At 39.5% G+C, this 12,749-nt stretch overlaps 1 protein-coding gene and 2 long non-coding RNA genes across 3 annotated transcripts in view; 1 reads left to right on the top strand and 2 right to left on the bottom strand.

Annotated features, from left to right (window-relative positions):
- Window positions 1-6,584, bottom strand: part of LOC116034690 — a 45,829-nt gene extending 39,245 nt beyond the window's left edge. The window contains exon 1 of the long non-coding RNA XR_004101171.2: window positions 6,551-6,584. This is a non-coding gene — a long non-coding RNA (uncharacterized LOC116034690). The remainder of the gene's footprint in view (window positions 1-6,550) is intronic.
- Window positions 1-12,749, bottom strand: part of LOC116065136 (myosin light chain kinase, smooth muscle-like) — a 766,302-nt gene that overhangs the window by 123,969 nt on the left and 629,584 nt on the right. The window lies entirely within an intron of this gene.
- LOC118495309 lies at window positions 779-10,906 on the top strand. Its single transcript, XR_004897680.1, has 3 exons — window positions 779-789; window positions 3,395-3,992; window positions 10,894-10,906. It is a non-coding gene; the product is annotated as an uncharacterized LOC118495309 (long non-coding RNA).

Genomic DNA, 12,749 nt, shown 5'->3' with positions numbered 1-12,749 from the left:
CTCGGCAAAGGAGTGCTCACTAACAGATTTAGACAGATTTGTGAACAATATTTGAGAGAAATAGGCCTTTTGTGTACATAGAAAAAGTCTTAGATCTTTGAGTTCAGCTCATGAAAAATGGGGGCAAAAACAAAAGTGTTGCGTTTATAATTTTGGTCAGTATATATGTCATGTTTAGAGTCTTTGAGGTTGTTTTATCTTCACAGTCATTAATCATTCTGTTGGTATTTATACCAGAGCAGGATCAAGTCAGTTGGGATTTACTTCTTAACTTTGTTTTCCTTACTGCAGGATCACGAGTCCCACATAGGTAAGGAAAAAAGTACATTCTTACTGTAAATACTGTATTAGATATTGTTTTGTTAAATTTAGTCTTGTGTGGGGCAGCCTCTAGCTCACTCAGTAAGAGCGTTCGCCCCATGTACGCTGAAGGGCCATTCACATTGTATGCACAAACGGCAGCGCTGTGCTATGAAACCCATTATTGTCAATGGCATGCGCGCAAAAGAACTGGTCTGCCCCTGCGGCTGGCTGCTCTTGCGCGTGCCGCGGTCAAAATTGAACCATATTGAACTTTGACCGCGGCACGCACTTGAGCGGCCGCAGTGCGCTGTGACGTGCATTGAAGTGTCTGGAAAAAACAACAAAAACAAAAACACCGAACACACGTGGATCCACAAATGGAACATAGACGAGAGGTTGATTTTGGCCGTCAGCGATCTCCCAGAGCTGTATAGGCTACGACACAAGTTCGAGGTCGTACAGAGACCTCGGACGCAAAACTATACTGTGGAAGCATATTTCATCATAATAGGCATGCCAGCTGTGTAGATTATTGTAGCCTCTTAATTTAAATCATTCAGGCTTGTTTTAGCAATGTGAAATCAACATATATGTCTCCACTGAAATACAATCCTATGTTAGTTATTTTCTCAGTTACTTTGGTGCATTTATCAAATCATAATTGCATTTGCACAACAGTGAGTGCATTTCTTAAAACAATTGGTGTAAACTGCACCGCATAGTGACTGACCTGAAAAATCGTGTATCTTTCTGGAAATCTTTTGTTTATGTCCAAAGCAAGTAACAATGAATCAAACTGACGTCCTGAAGTCCTTACACCATTGTATATACCAAGATAGTGAAACTGCTTTGTGTTGTTGTCCATATTTAACAGTTCACTCTGTATAGTCTAATGAACAATGCACATGAAAGGGAGCACTATTCCCTATGTGACAAAGTTACACATTATTGTCATCTCTGATCTGAGAAATGCGCCAAAGCAACTGAGAAGAACTGTAGCCTACTGTGGTGAGCTGTGATAACCAAATACCAAGTTGATTATACAGCTCCATACAGGTATTTGAAGGATATATTTGTATTTTTTATAAAATAAAAAATATAATTTATATTCTTTATTGAGCCCCAGTGGGGAAATGACAATTTACACTTGGTTGTTTTTACACAATAATATTGTATTTTTATGTTTATATGATGTAAAATATGTTTGGACTGATTGACACAAGTCATGTTCATTTTCATTGAAGTTCACATTAGGTATATAGGTAGGTATGGCCTTTACACAGAATAACTACCCATTTCTAAATGTGTAAACTCCAGTTTTGGAGGAATCAATTGCACATATGCATTAAACAAAGTGTTTTCCAGAGAATTAATGATGCATGTATGAATGTAGGCTCATATCTTAGCTTTATTATACCCAACTGAAATGACTGCAGACCTCTTAAGTATATAAACATGCAATGACACATAGTGTTGAAATGCAACATTTTATTTAGAAATGAAAATAATCCACACGTCTTCATCTATTTAGAGGAGGAGTGTAAGAAAAGGTGGAAGAACCTAAGGGACAGGTACATAAAGGAGAGGAGACAAAAATGTGGTGCAGGGGCAGACTTGGAAGTACTTTTCCATACTGTCTTTTCTGGAGCCACACGTCAGGGACAGACAAATAGCCAGATGCTCCGTTGTAGAAATGGGCTTTCGGAATGTTGTTCGCATCCGGGAAATCGTAGGCCCAACTCTTGTCAGCAGACTGTCAAATTGCTCCCTTTTGAGCCGAAAGTACCCCTGGAACCGGTCACAGTGAATGCGGAGCTCCTTCACCAGCCGGAATTCCCCCAACTGCTCTCTGGACCTGAGGGTCTCGTGCACCCACACCCTTCTTGCTGCTGCCTTCCTCCGTCTTCTCCTCACAACCAGGGCAAGTTCCAAGGCTTTCTTTTGTTTCAAAGACAGAAACATTGTCTCTACTGTGTATCCACAATGTCGCATGTACTGCACGTCTGATGTAAACACTGGACGCAGACGTGACGTGCATTCAAATATTGGCACACGTATGACATAAATTTGCGCTGAGCCCGGCGGCAAGCACAACAAATATAGTTGGGAATAGGACAACCTAGCGGCGAGCACAGCACATGCCGCGTACAATGTGACACGGCCTTGAGTCCTGCAGCGGCACGGGTTCGAATCCGACCTGCTGCCCTTTGCTGCATGTCGTCCCCCATCTCTCACTCCCTTTCTAGCCTGTCCACTGTAACTGTATAATAAAGGGAAAAGCCCCAAAAATATAATCTTTAGAAAAAAAATAAGTTTAGTCTTGTAATGTCTGTCCAATAATCAATTATAATCAGGAAACCAGATACATGTGACCTCACTATGTAATCACACTGTGGGATCCAGATCATTTACAGGTCCCACACACTTTCACTTTGCTTTCTAGTTCTGTAAGTTTGGTAAGATTCACTATCAATCATGTATCAAGATGGGTGTTTATGTTGTAATATAATGCATCATGTTTTAAGCACAAATTAGGCCCAGCACACTTATAGAGGAGGCTCTTCTCTCTGTGTAAGAGTGAGAGGTCAAAGCTGAGATAGGCATATTATGATATGTATAAAACTATAAAAACTAAATAGTGTCTGGCTCTGTTCTAACTATGGTAATATGATCAATGGCAATTTTATTTTTAAAGCACCTTTCATTTTACGTAAACTCAGTGTTTTACATTAAAAGACAACATATAAGCATATAGCATGAAGAACAAAGCATAAACAACAAAAATAAGAATACAGTACAAGCATCACACACACACACACACACACACACACACACACACACACAGTAATTAGCCAAAATCTTGAGAGAATATTACATTTTTGTGTTTTTTTTTTCAAATGTGGACACAGCTGGTTGACTTGTAAACATGTAATTGTTTCAGATCAATCTGAATGGAGGGAACTTCTGCAATCTCCGGTGTCTTCGTGGACTCCTCGTCTGACAATTTCTTCTGTACTGAGGCCGCTGTGAGGTCTCACGCAGTCAGCAAGGAAATTACTTTACTTTCAATTTCTTAAATAGGACCTATAAGTTTAATTGAATAAGTAAGAGTGAAAACCCCCACACCTGCAGAAGTGACTCAAATGTTAGTAAAGTAACTCGTAGTTTGACCATGAAGTGACCAAAACATTATTACCACAGAATCTGAAATTCAAAAGGCAGCTGGTGAAGAACGGACTGTTTGTGTTCTCCTGGAATTATTTAGATAAAGTCAGTCAATATAGAATCTGTGTTTTTTTTTTTAAATAACATTTTGTTTATGATGCTCAGCTAAAGGAAACAATACTGCACCAGCATTGTCACTTAAGTCAATTTTAAAGGGGACATATAATGAAAAACTCTCATTTTCAGTCATGGTGCACAAACATTTGAGTATCTGGAGGGCTGACCAACCCAAAACCTGAAATAAAACAACCCAGCCAGTTATTTGTGGGCGTCCTCGATCAGAAAACATGTTATTGATTACTGGCCTGCGCACTGCAGCGATTGTTTCGACGTCTCCTCTATTTCTTTGGCGAGCTGCGAGCAAATGTGTCAAGCCAGGAAGGTAACCATATACAGGAAGGCCACAGCTCAGCCGCATGCTTTACAAAATGGAACAAATTTCAAAATAAAACACCCGTTTTATGGTGATTCAGAATAGAAAGTCATAACCGACATTGTTTGCCGTTCAACGGTGTCCTGGCTGCATTTTTACAGACGTCTCTTTTACAATGTTGGTCTAAGGGGAAAATCCTTTCTGGGTTGCTGGGAGATTTTTTGTTAAATTAAAGGGGTGATTGAATGCAAAACCGATTTTACCTTGTCATAGTTGAATAATGACAGTTTGGTGGGTAACTAGGACATACATAGAACCTCAAAATCCCATTGACACCTCTTTCCTCTGAAAATCTCACAATTTGAAACTGCCTCTGAAAACGGGCAAATCTCAACGAGCCGCCGAGTTGACGTCAACTCGGGGGCTCCTCCTTATTTGGCTCTAGCCTCTATCTTTGTCACGCCCAAACATTTACATAGGCTACACCACTGATCTGAGATCAGGTAGTCTTCTGAATAGGTCGCGCAGATCTCAGAAATTGTATACATTGTTCATCTGCTATTTTACCACTAAATTCACTTCTGAGACTTTTTTATGCGAGAAATCAACTACGTAGAGGTGAAATATGGGCCGTTTTATGAAAATTGATGTCTAATTGCAAATTTTGTCCGACTGTGTGTCGGAGTTCAGCGGCTGGTGCTGCCTGGGTTGCTGCCTCGCCGCCCGGCCTGCCTTCCTTCACAGACCCCGGCCTGCTGGCAGGTAGATCCATACCTGCACAAAGTCACAGTTTTTTGGGTTAATGGACTACCAAACGCCGCTGCCCTGACAGAGCTCCAGGGCCTGCAGCTCCCCTCTTCCTGCTAAATGGCCGGTGTGTGTGAGTGAGAGCGCGGTCAGCGAGCTTGTTACGCCCGCAATCTCTTACCACAGGTTCCAGTTATTCTTATGATGGATATGTGTGTTGAGTTATTTAAACAAACGATTGGGGAAATAAACGCCTCATGTCCGCGAGTCTCATTGATAGAGCCTGTGGCTGGATGGAGCTCTATCAATGAGAGCTAGCTAGCCTCCTCTTAGAATTCCTCTGAAATTCACAAAAATGCATTAAATTGAAATCAGACACCATTGTTAGCTTTATAGGACCTTGAGGTATATGTTATATAAGTATGTGCCGTGACGAAATTCAAACTGTAAATATACTCTCATTACGCCGAAAGTGAAGCTAACTAGCCGCGATCTGTACACATAGGATTGAAGGGACAGTCACAGCTAACGAAACCCCTAATGTTCACAAAAATTCATTAAATTGAAATTGGACACCATTGTTAGCTTTATAAGACCTTGGGGTAGATGTTATATAAGTGGCGTGACGAAATTCAAACTGTAAATATAGCTACTCTAGTTATGCCGGCAGCTGGCAGCCAGCCAGCTCCACGGAGCCCAGAGTATTCCAGTAGTCCAGTACCCAGGGAAACAGTGACTTTCACTGGGTATGGAGGTTGCCGTTTTTTCGTCAGACTGTGTGGAGCTTCTAGCTAAAGTCTGACACGTCTTACCAAATTTGCAATTAGCCATCAATTTTCATAAAACGGCCCATATTTGAGCTTTATATAGTTGATTTCTCGCTTTAAAAAGTCTCCGAAGTGAATTTAATAACGAAATAGCCCGACAAACAATGTATGACTTTGCAGTGTCTGAAATATGAGACCTGCTGTCTCATCTCCAATGTGTTTCTATGGGGTTCACTCAAACCAATCAGCGCGCAGCTCATCTAAATATTCATGAGCATACCATATTTGGAAGAAAAGCTCTTGTTCCAAATAGAGCCATATTCACAGGGTAGTTAAGGGCCTAATAAAATAGCATTCGGGCAATTTTCAGCCCAACTAATGTTACATACCCTATTAGGAGACCTTAAGGAACAGTGTAAAATACCCTATAATCATTCAATCACCCCTTTAAAAACAGGTCTAATCTAACAGACATGGACATATTCTGCTGTATTTGGTCAGCAGATCAGAGTTGCAGAAAACAAAGTGGTTTGTCAGCAGACATGCAAAATGTCATCAAGATATATGATGTGACCTGGCTCTGTGGTCCACCGTGCCAGCACAGCTCGACTTCTCACTGCGGTTAGCGGCATGGATTGACACATCAAACCCCCCAGAAAAAACCCTTAGAGAGTTTTATATTAAATGGTCTGACTTTTGCATTATATGCTTTGGCAACACGCGCCATTTCTGCGGCCTGAATGCCAAAATGTCTTTTTATCTGACTGTAAAGAAAAATAAAGTAGTAAGCTACTCCTGACTCTGTATATTCATGATTATTTAAATATGCAGGTTTTATTTTATTCTACAATGGCATTTTCACTAATCATTTTACAGTTTATGCAAGAGTAAACAAAGACCCAATTTCTTCCAGTTATTATCATGCAATCTGATTCTGCTTATCTTACGTGGATAAGGATGTTTAAGCCCTAGTCACCGGTTTGGGCTTTTTTTATTTATTATTTTGTATTCAAGCTTTTTACGAATTTCCAGAGTTTCCACTCCGATGTGGAAACATAAATAGAAAGTACTTGTTATGTTATTGTTTGCACATTATGGATACTGTATGTTGAAACAATGCATTATTTGAACTTACCGTAGTTAGAGCCATTTCCAGGCGGAGCTAGACAGAATGTGACTGCAATCATGTAGAGAGTATGAGTCATAACCTACACAATAGAAACATTTGAAGGTGTGAATTGTCATAAAAAGTATGAGAACCGATAACAAACAAGGTTGTTTACAGATTAAAACCCCACTCAGAGGAATCCCACCAGGCACAGTGACATCAACATATGGCTACTCTTCTTTAACTTGCCTACACAGTGGAAGGGCAGGTTTGTCAAATATGCCTGTTGAATATGATCATTTTATAAACTTTCATAGACTTTTGTTTAACAAACCTAAGAACTTGTTCCGCCTCAAAGATATAATTTCAAAATGCAGCTCAAAAGCTTCTAGGTAGTGTTTTATTTTGAAACACTGCTGGCGTCTCTGATCATCATCATATTACACTATTGAACATGCGTTCCCTAACTTTACTACCTGCAGCAGAAACAAGGATATGATACAGAATTCAGTTATTTGGATTTTGTGAATAAAGGAGGAGCAAACTCAGTCTCTGTATCAACTGTTCATTTAATTATTTAATTGAATCTGAAAGAGATGCACCGATTAGAACTTTCTAGGCTGATTCCGACTTCCGATTTTTCATTGATTTTGAACTGCCGATGCCGATTTTAGCTGATTCCGATTTCATTTTTTCTAACCACTTTCCAGCACACACAAATATTTATTTTCTATCTTTTCTTTAATATAACATTTTACATTTTGCATAGAAAATAGAACATTTTTTGAACAGATAATCTATCGCTATAAAATAGAACTATATAAATTACTCCTGGTTTGGGAAATTCACTGCACAATACTCTGCACTGTACTCTGCACAATGACAATAAAGTTGAATCTAATCTAAAAAAATATATATTAACACACATCTAAAGTGCAATGTTATGGAAGAACCATTTCCTTCTTTTCACATCCAATATCCAACTAAAGAAATGAGATATTTAGCTAAACTAACTAAACTTCTGTATGAAAACAGGGAAAACAGGTAATGGCAATAAAATAATATATAAATAACAAATAAAAATAAAATAAATATAGCCTTGCAGTATAAAGATATTTCTCAAAACACACACACAGGCCTGTTTGTGTTTGAACGTCAACAGTAACGTTACCTGAAAACAGCGTGTAGTTCCTTATTTTTAGCAAGTTTGCATTATTTGTCATTGTGCATAAATATGAACACTACCGTTGCTGTCAACAGGCTTATCTGCTAACATTAGCTATCGGCGGTTACCTCGGAACAATCCAGCAAATAGACGGTACCCTAGTGTGCCGTTACCTGAAACAGATGATTTAACGTCACCGCTCATTTTACACACAGTTTAGCAACAAAACTAAACGCTGAGGGAAGATTACTACGTTTTTCATGTTGGTTTTGAGCGCTATGCACCCCCACTAACCTGGAAAGCGTTTTAAACAGTAACGTTAATACAGCGTGTCGGAGGAATACACACACACAGTCTCCTGCAGCGGGGAGTCAGAGGAAGAGGGACCGTCACCGCAGCGTTCGCTAACGTTAGATTCTTGTCTCATCTGGGGTCTGATAAACAGTAAATTCATCAAAGTCAGTGTGTCCAATGCTATTTTCTGATAAACTGTAGCTGTGAGTGCGGTTTTCATGTTCCAGTTGTTCAGCCTCAGAGGGGGGAGAGAGAGCGGCTGACCGTTCGCCTGAGATCAGTAGAGCAGACGGCTCTGCAGAGCTGTGTATAATTACGACTTTATGACATTTCATAAACAGCTGATGGAGCGGCGGTGCGAGTGCATGTGCAATGCTGATGTTGCGCGATATTAATCATGCGCCGCCTGAGTGCATTTGACCAGAATAAAATCAGCATATGTAAGACTGACCTGCCGGTCTCCGGTCATGCCCGGTCACGTTAAAATCGGCCAATTCCGGTCACCGGCTGGTCAATTGGTGCATCTCTAAAATCTGAAAAATGAATGCCCATGGTTTAAAATATTTCCAAAGGTCAGACTGAGATCAGAGTTTAATTCATTTTCAGTCAGTTTTAATTTCACTGCTTAGCATTAGTTATAAGTAGTATTCACATGCTCCTCGGATAGTCCCATTTCCCGAGTTGAGAAGTCGTTCTTCCGACTTTGGTGTGTTCATGAGCTTTAAGTCGTAATGTGGGAAACAACATGGACGCTACAAAGATGTGTTGTGTTTTATTGTTTAGAACGTTTAAACAACACGCAATTGCATGACATCAAAGAGCAAATGAAACAGATCAGGTGAGCCATGAAATATGATTGGGAACTAATTTTTACAAATATTCCGACACCATATGAAAGCAGCACAAATGCCTTTGAGTTAATTCACCTTCAAACGTGCATTTTTGAAATTATTCACAGATAAAATCATGCAGGATGAGGAAGAATCCAGTGGTGTAGTCTAAGTTATACGCAGGTATATGCAGTATACTCACTAAGAAAGCTCCAGGATTTCTATAAGGGGCCGTCAGGGACATTACTCAGAATTACCTCTCACAAACATGTGAAATGCTCCTACATACACTACTGAAACACTCTCACATAAACAACTGGAAGATTATTCGCTTGGACACACTACTGAAAAGCTCTCACACATACAAGTGAAACGCTCTCATAAACGCTACTGAAACCCTCTCACACGCAATACTGAAACGCTCTCATAAACACTACTGAAACCCTCTCACACGCAATACTGAAACGCTCTCATAAACGCTACTGAAACGCTCTCATAAACACTACTGAAACGCTCTCATAAACGCTACTGAAACGCTCTCATAAACACTACTGAAATGCTCTCATAAACACTACTGAAACCCTCTCACACGCAATACTGAAACGCTCTCATAAACACTACTGAAACACTCTCATAAACACTACTGAAACGCTCTCATAAATGCCACTGAAACGCTCTCATAAACACTACTGAAACCCTCTCACACGCAATACTGAAACGCTCTCATAAACACTACTGAAACGCTCTCATAAACACTACTGAAACGCTCTCATAAACGCCACTGAAACCCTCTCACACGCAATACTGAAACGCTCTCATAAACACTACTGAAACCCTCTCATAAACACTACTGAAACCCTCTCATAAACACTACTGAAACGCTTTCATAAACACTACTGAAACCCTCTCATAAACACTACTGAAACGCTCTCATAAACGCTACTGAAACCCTCTCAAACACTACTGAAACCCTCTCATAAACACTACTGAAACGCTTTCATAAACACTACTGAAACCCTCTCATAAACACTACTGAAACGCTTTCATAAACACTACTGAAACCCTCTCAAACACTACTGAAACCCTCTCACGCAATACTGAAACGCTCTCATAAATGCTACTGAAACCCTCTCACACGCAATACTGAAACGTCTCATAAACACTACTGAAACGCTCTCATTAACACTACTGAAACGCTCTCATAAACACTACTGAAACGTCTCATAAACACTACTGAAACGCTCTCATAAACACTACTGAAACGCTTTCATAAACACTACTGAAACGCTCTCATAAACACTACTGAAACGTCTCATAAACACTACTGAAACGCTCTCATAAACACTACTGAAACGTCTCATAAACACTACTGAAACGCTCTCATAAACACTACTGAAACGTCTCATAAACACTACTGAAACGCTCTCATTAACACTACTGAAACGTCTCATAAACACTACTGAAACGCTCTTATAAACACTACTGAAACGTCTCATAAACACTACTGAAACGTCTCATGAACACTACTGAAATGCTCTCATAAACACTACTGAAACGTCTCATGAACACTACTGAAACGCGTTCATAAGAGGGTTTCAGTAGTGTTTATAAGAGCGTTTCACTTGTATGTGTGAGAGCTTTTCAGTAGTGTGTCCGAGCGAATAATCTTCCAGTTGTTTATGTGAGAGTGTTTCAGTAGTGTATGTAAGAGCATTTCACGTGTTTGTGAGAGGTAATTCTGAATAATGTCCCCGACGGCCCCTCACAGATTTCCATATACCCACTTAAAAATGCCCAATGAAACGCAACAACATACTTTCCATTAAATCTTTGATATATTTTGAATTTTCATCTGTGTTTTTCTTCTTCACATAGGCTAAATAAAGGTATTTCCAGCATAAATTGGTGCATAAAAGTGTATCCGAATACAGGAAATGAAGTCGTTGATGCTCAAAACTTCCCTGGGGGAGGACACCCAGACCCCCCACTATGATATGGTTTCCTTAAGTGATGTGATGGATGGTTTTGGAGCCGCTCCTGTGAACACAGCATAACAGTAGATTATTACAGGACAATTAAAGCATTACAATATGTTCTTCTTGGATATGGGGATTACAGTGTGACAACATAAAACACAAGTCAAATTCATTGGGATTGACAACGAATTATGACCAATACACAACAAATACTATTTCTAGTCACTGTCTTTATAAAAATTGTAAAAAGGATTTTTTTAACTTTTGAATGATTAACATTTACACAGACTTAAAATGATGTTGGCGTATAAATGTCTCCATATGTATTCAGTAAGGAAGGTTTTATGAATTATCAGGACTGTGGAACCAAACGGAACCCACAGATGACGTTATTAAAATCAGAACTTACTTGAGTTACCTGGGATGTTTTACCTTCTTCTGTCTTTTAAAACATGACCTAAAAGGCAAAACAAAACGTTAGTTAGTGCTTGTAAAGTATTATCAACTTGAGAGAAAACCAAAAATTGTTATCTTGCAGAAATTTTTAACTGTTTAATGAAAGTACTCACCAACAACTAGCTTAATCCTGAATGTTTGACGTGGCTGAAGATTTGGAAAATGACAGGTGTAGACTCCACTGTCAGATATCTTTGTATTTCTGATGATTATGGAGGCGTCGCCGTGTTTCAGTTCATCTTCAAAATGAAAGACTCGACCTTTGAACTGCTCACTTTGACCACCTCTGCCATTATTGGAATGCTGGCCATTGGCATAAAAGAACACATCCACAGCATCTTTCTTCCAAACACATTTGATGTAATGTCCTCCTTGTTGCTAAGGGAACAAGATCAACTAATGTTTATAACAAGAAACTTGTTTTTTGGCCTCGTCTTGAACAATGTCCACAGCAAATCCTTTGCTCATATAATAATGATGATCTTGATAAAAAAGATAAGATGAGCCTTTATTAACCCCCAGAGGAAAGAAATGAGTACAGATAAATACAGGAAGTAAAATATATTTCTTCCTCATTAAGATTGCAACAGAGACAATAAGTGACTCAGCAGCTATTTGTGAAATATTTGGCTGTAATTTGTAATTTAATATTGAAGTAGGATGCCTATTGTTTGGGGGATGTTTTGGCAGTTAGTTGGTCCATGAGATTTTTTATTGGGTAAGTGGTCCTTGGTCTGAAAAAGTTTGATAAGCATTGCTCTAAACTACACTCAGGGAGAGGGTTCACACTGAATCTACTACAATCTAATAATACAAAAAGGTCTGTGCACAGACATAAAGCCTGGCCTGACCCACCCCGTCACATCCCTAACAACCTAACAGAAGACCAACTCTTTTTCTCTCTCTCTGCATATTGTGACCTTCCAATAATGTGATTGTATGAACTTCAGAGTGGAGCTGCTGGAAGAATTACTGAAGTCTCTTCTCTACGGCAGTAAGATTACTACTATGACTTTCACTTCCTGGACAGAAACAAAGAACAGCTGCAGTGCTTGTGTCTGTTAATAAAAAAAATACAAATAAGAAAAAGACAGAGTTTGGCAATGATCTGAATACTATACGTACATGTTGCTATTCACACAGTGCTGGCTTCACTGAGTGGTGTATTGTGGTATGTTCAGGCCAAAAAAAAAGAGGAACCTTCAGGCAGCGGTTTCTTGGAAATGCACATCAACGGCCCAACCTCTCACAAACACCCACATGCATGTGCACACAAACACAAATATGAGATTCTTGGAAATAGTGTTCTGTCTGCAGCACATCATTGCTCTACCTTCTCACGGTTGGATCAGACCCAGACAGCTGCTGCAACAATCGGTTTGCATAACCAAAGAATTTCTGCACAAACTGTCAGAAAATACATTTCACAAAATATGTTCCCAGCTATTGTTGCTCCCATTTTCAAAACTGGAGACCCTCATTCCATGTCAAACTACAGACCCATC

This window comes from Sander lucioperca, chromosome 6 (assembly GCF_008315115.2).
Source record: "Sander lucioperca isolate FBNREF2018 chromosome 6, SLUC_FBN_1.2, whole genome shotgun sequence".
Taxonomy (NCBI): domain Eukaryota; kingdom Metazoa; phylum Chordata; class Actinopteri; order Perciformes; family Percidae; genus Sander; species Sander lucioperca.
Note: the sequence above shows the minus strand (reverse complement) of the source record. Positions and strands in the feature narration are given on the sequence as shown.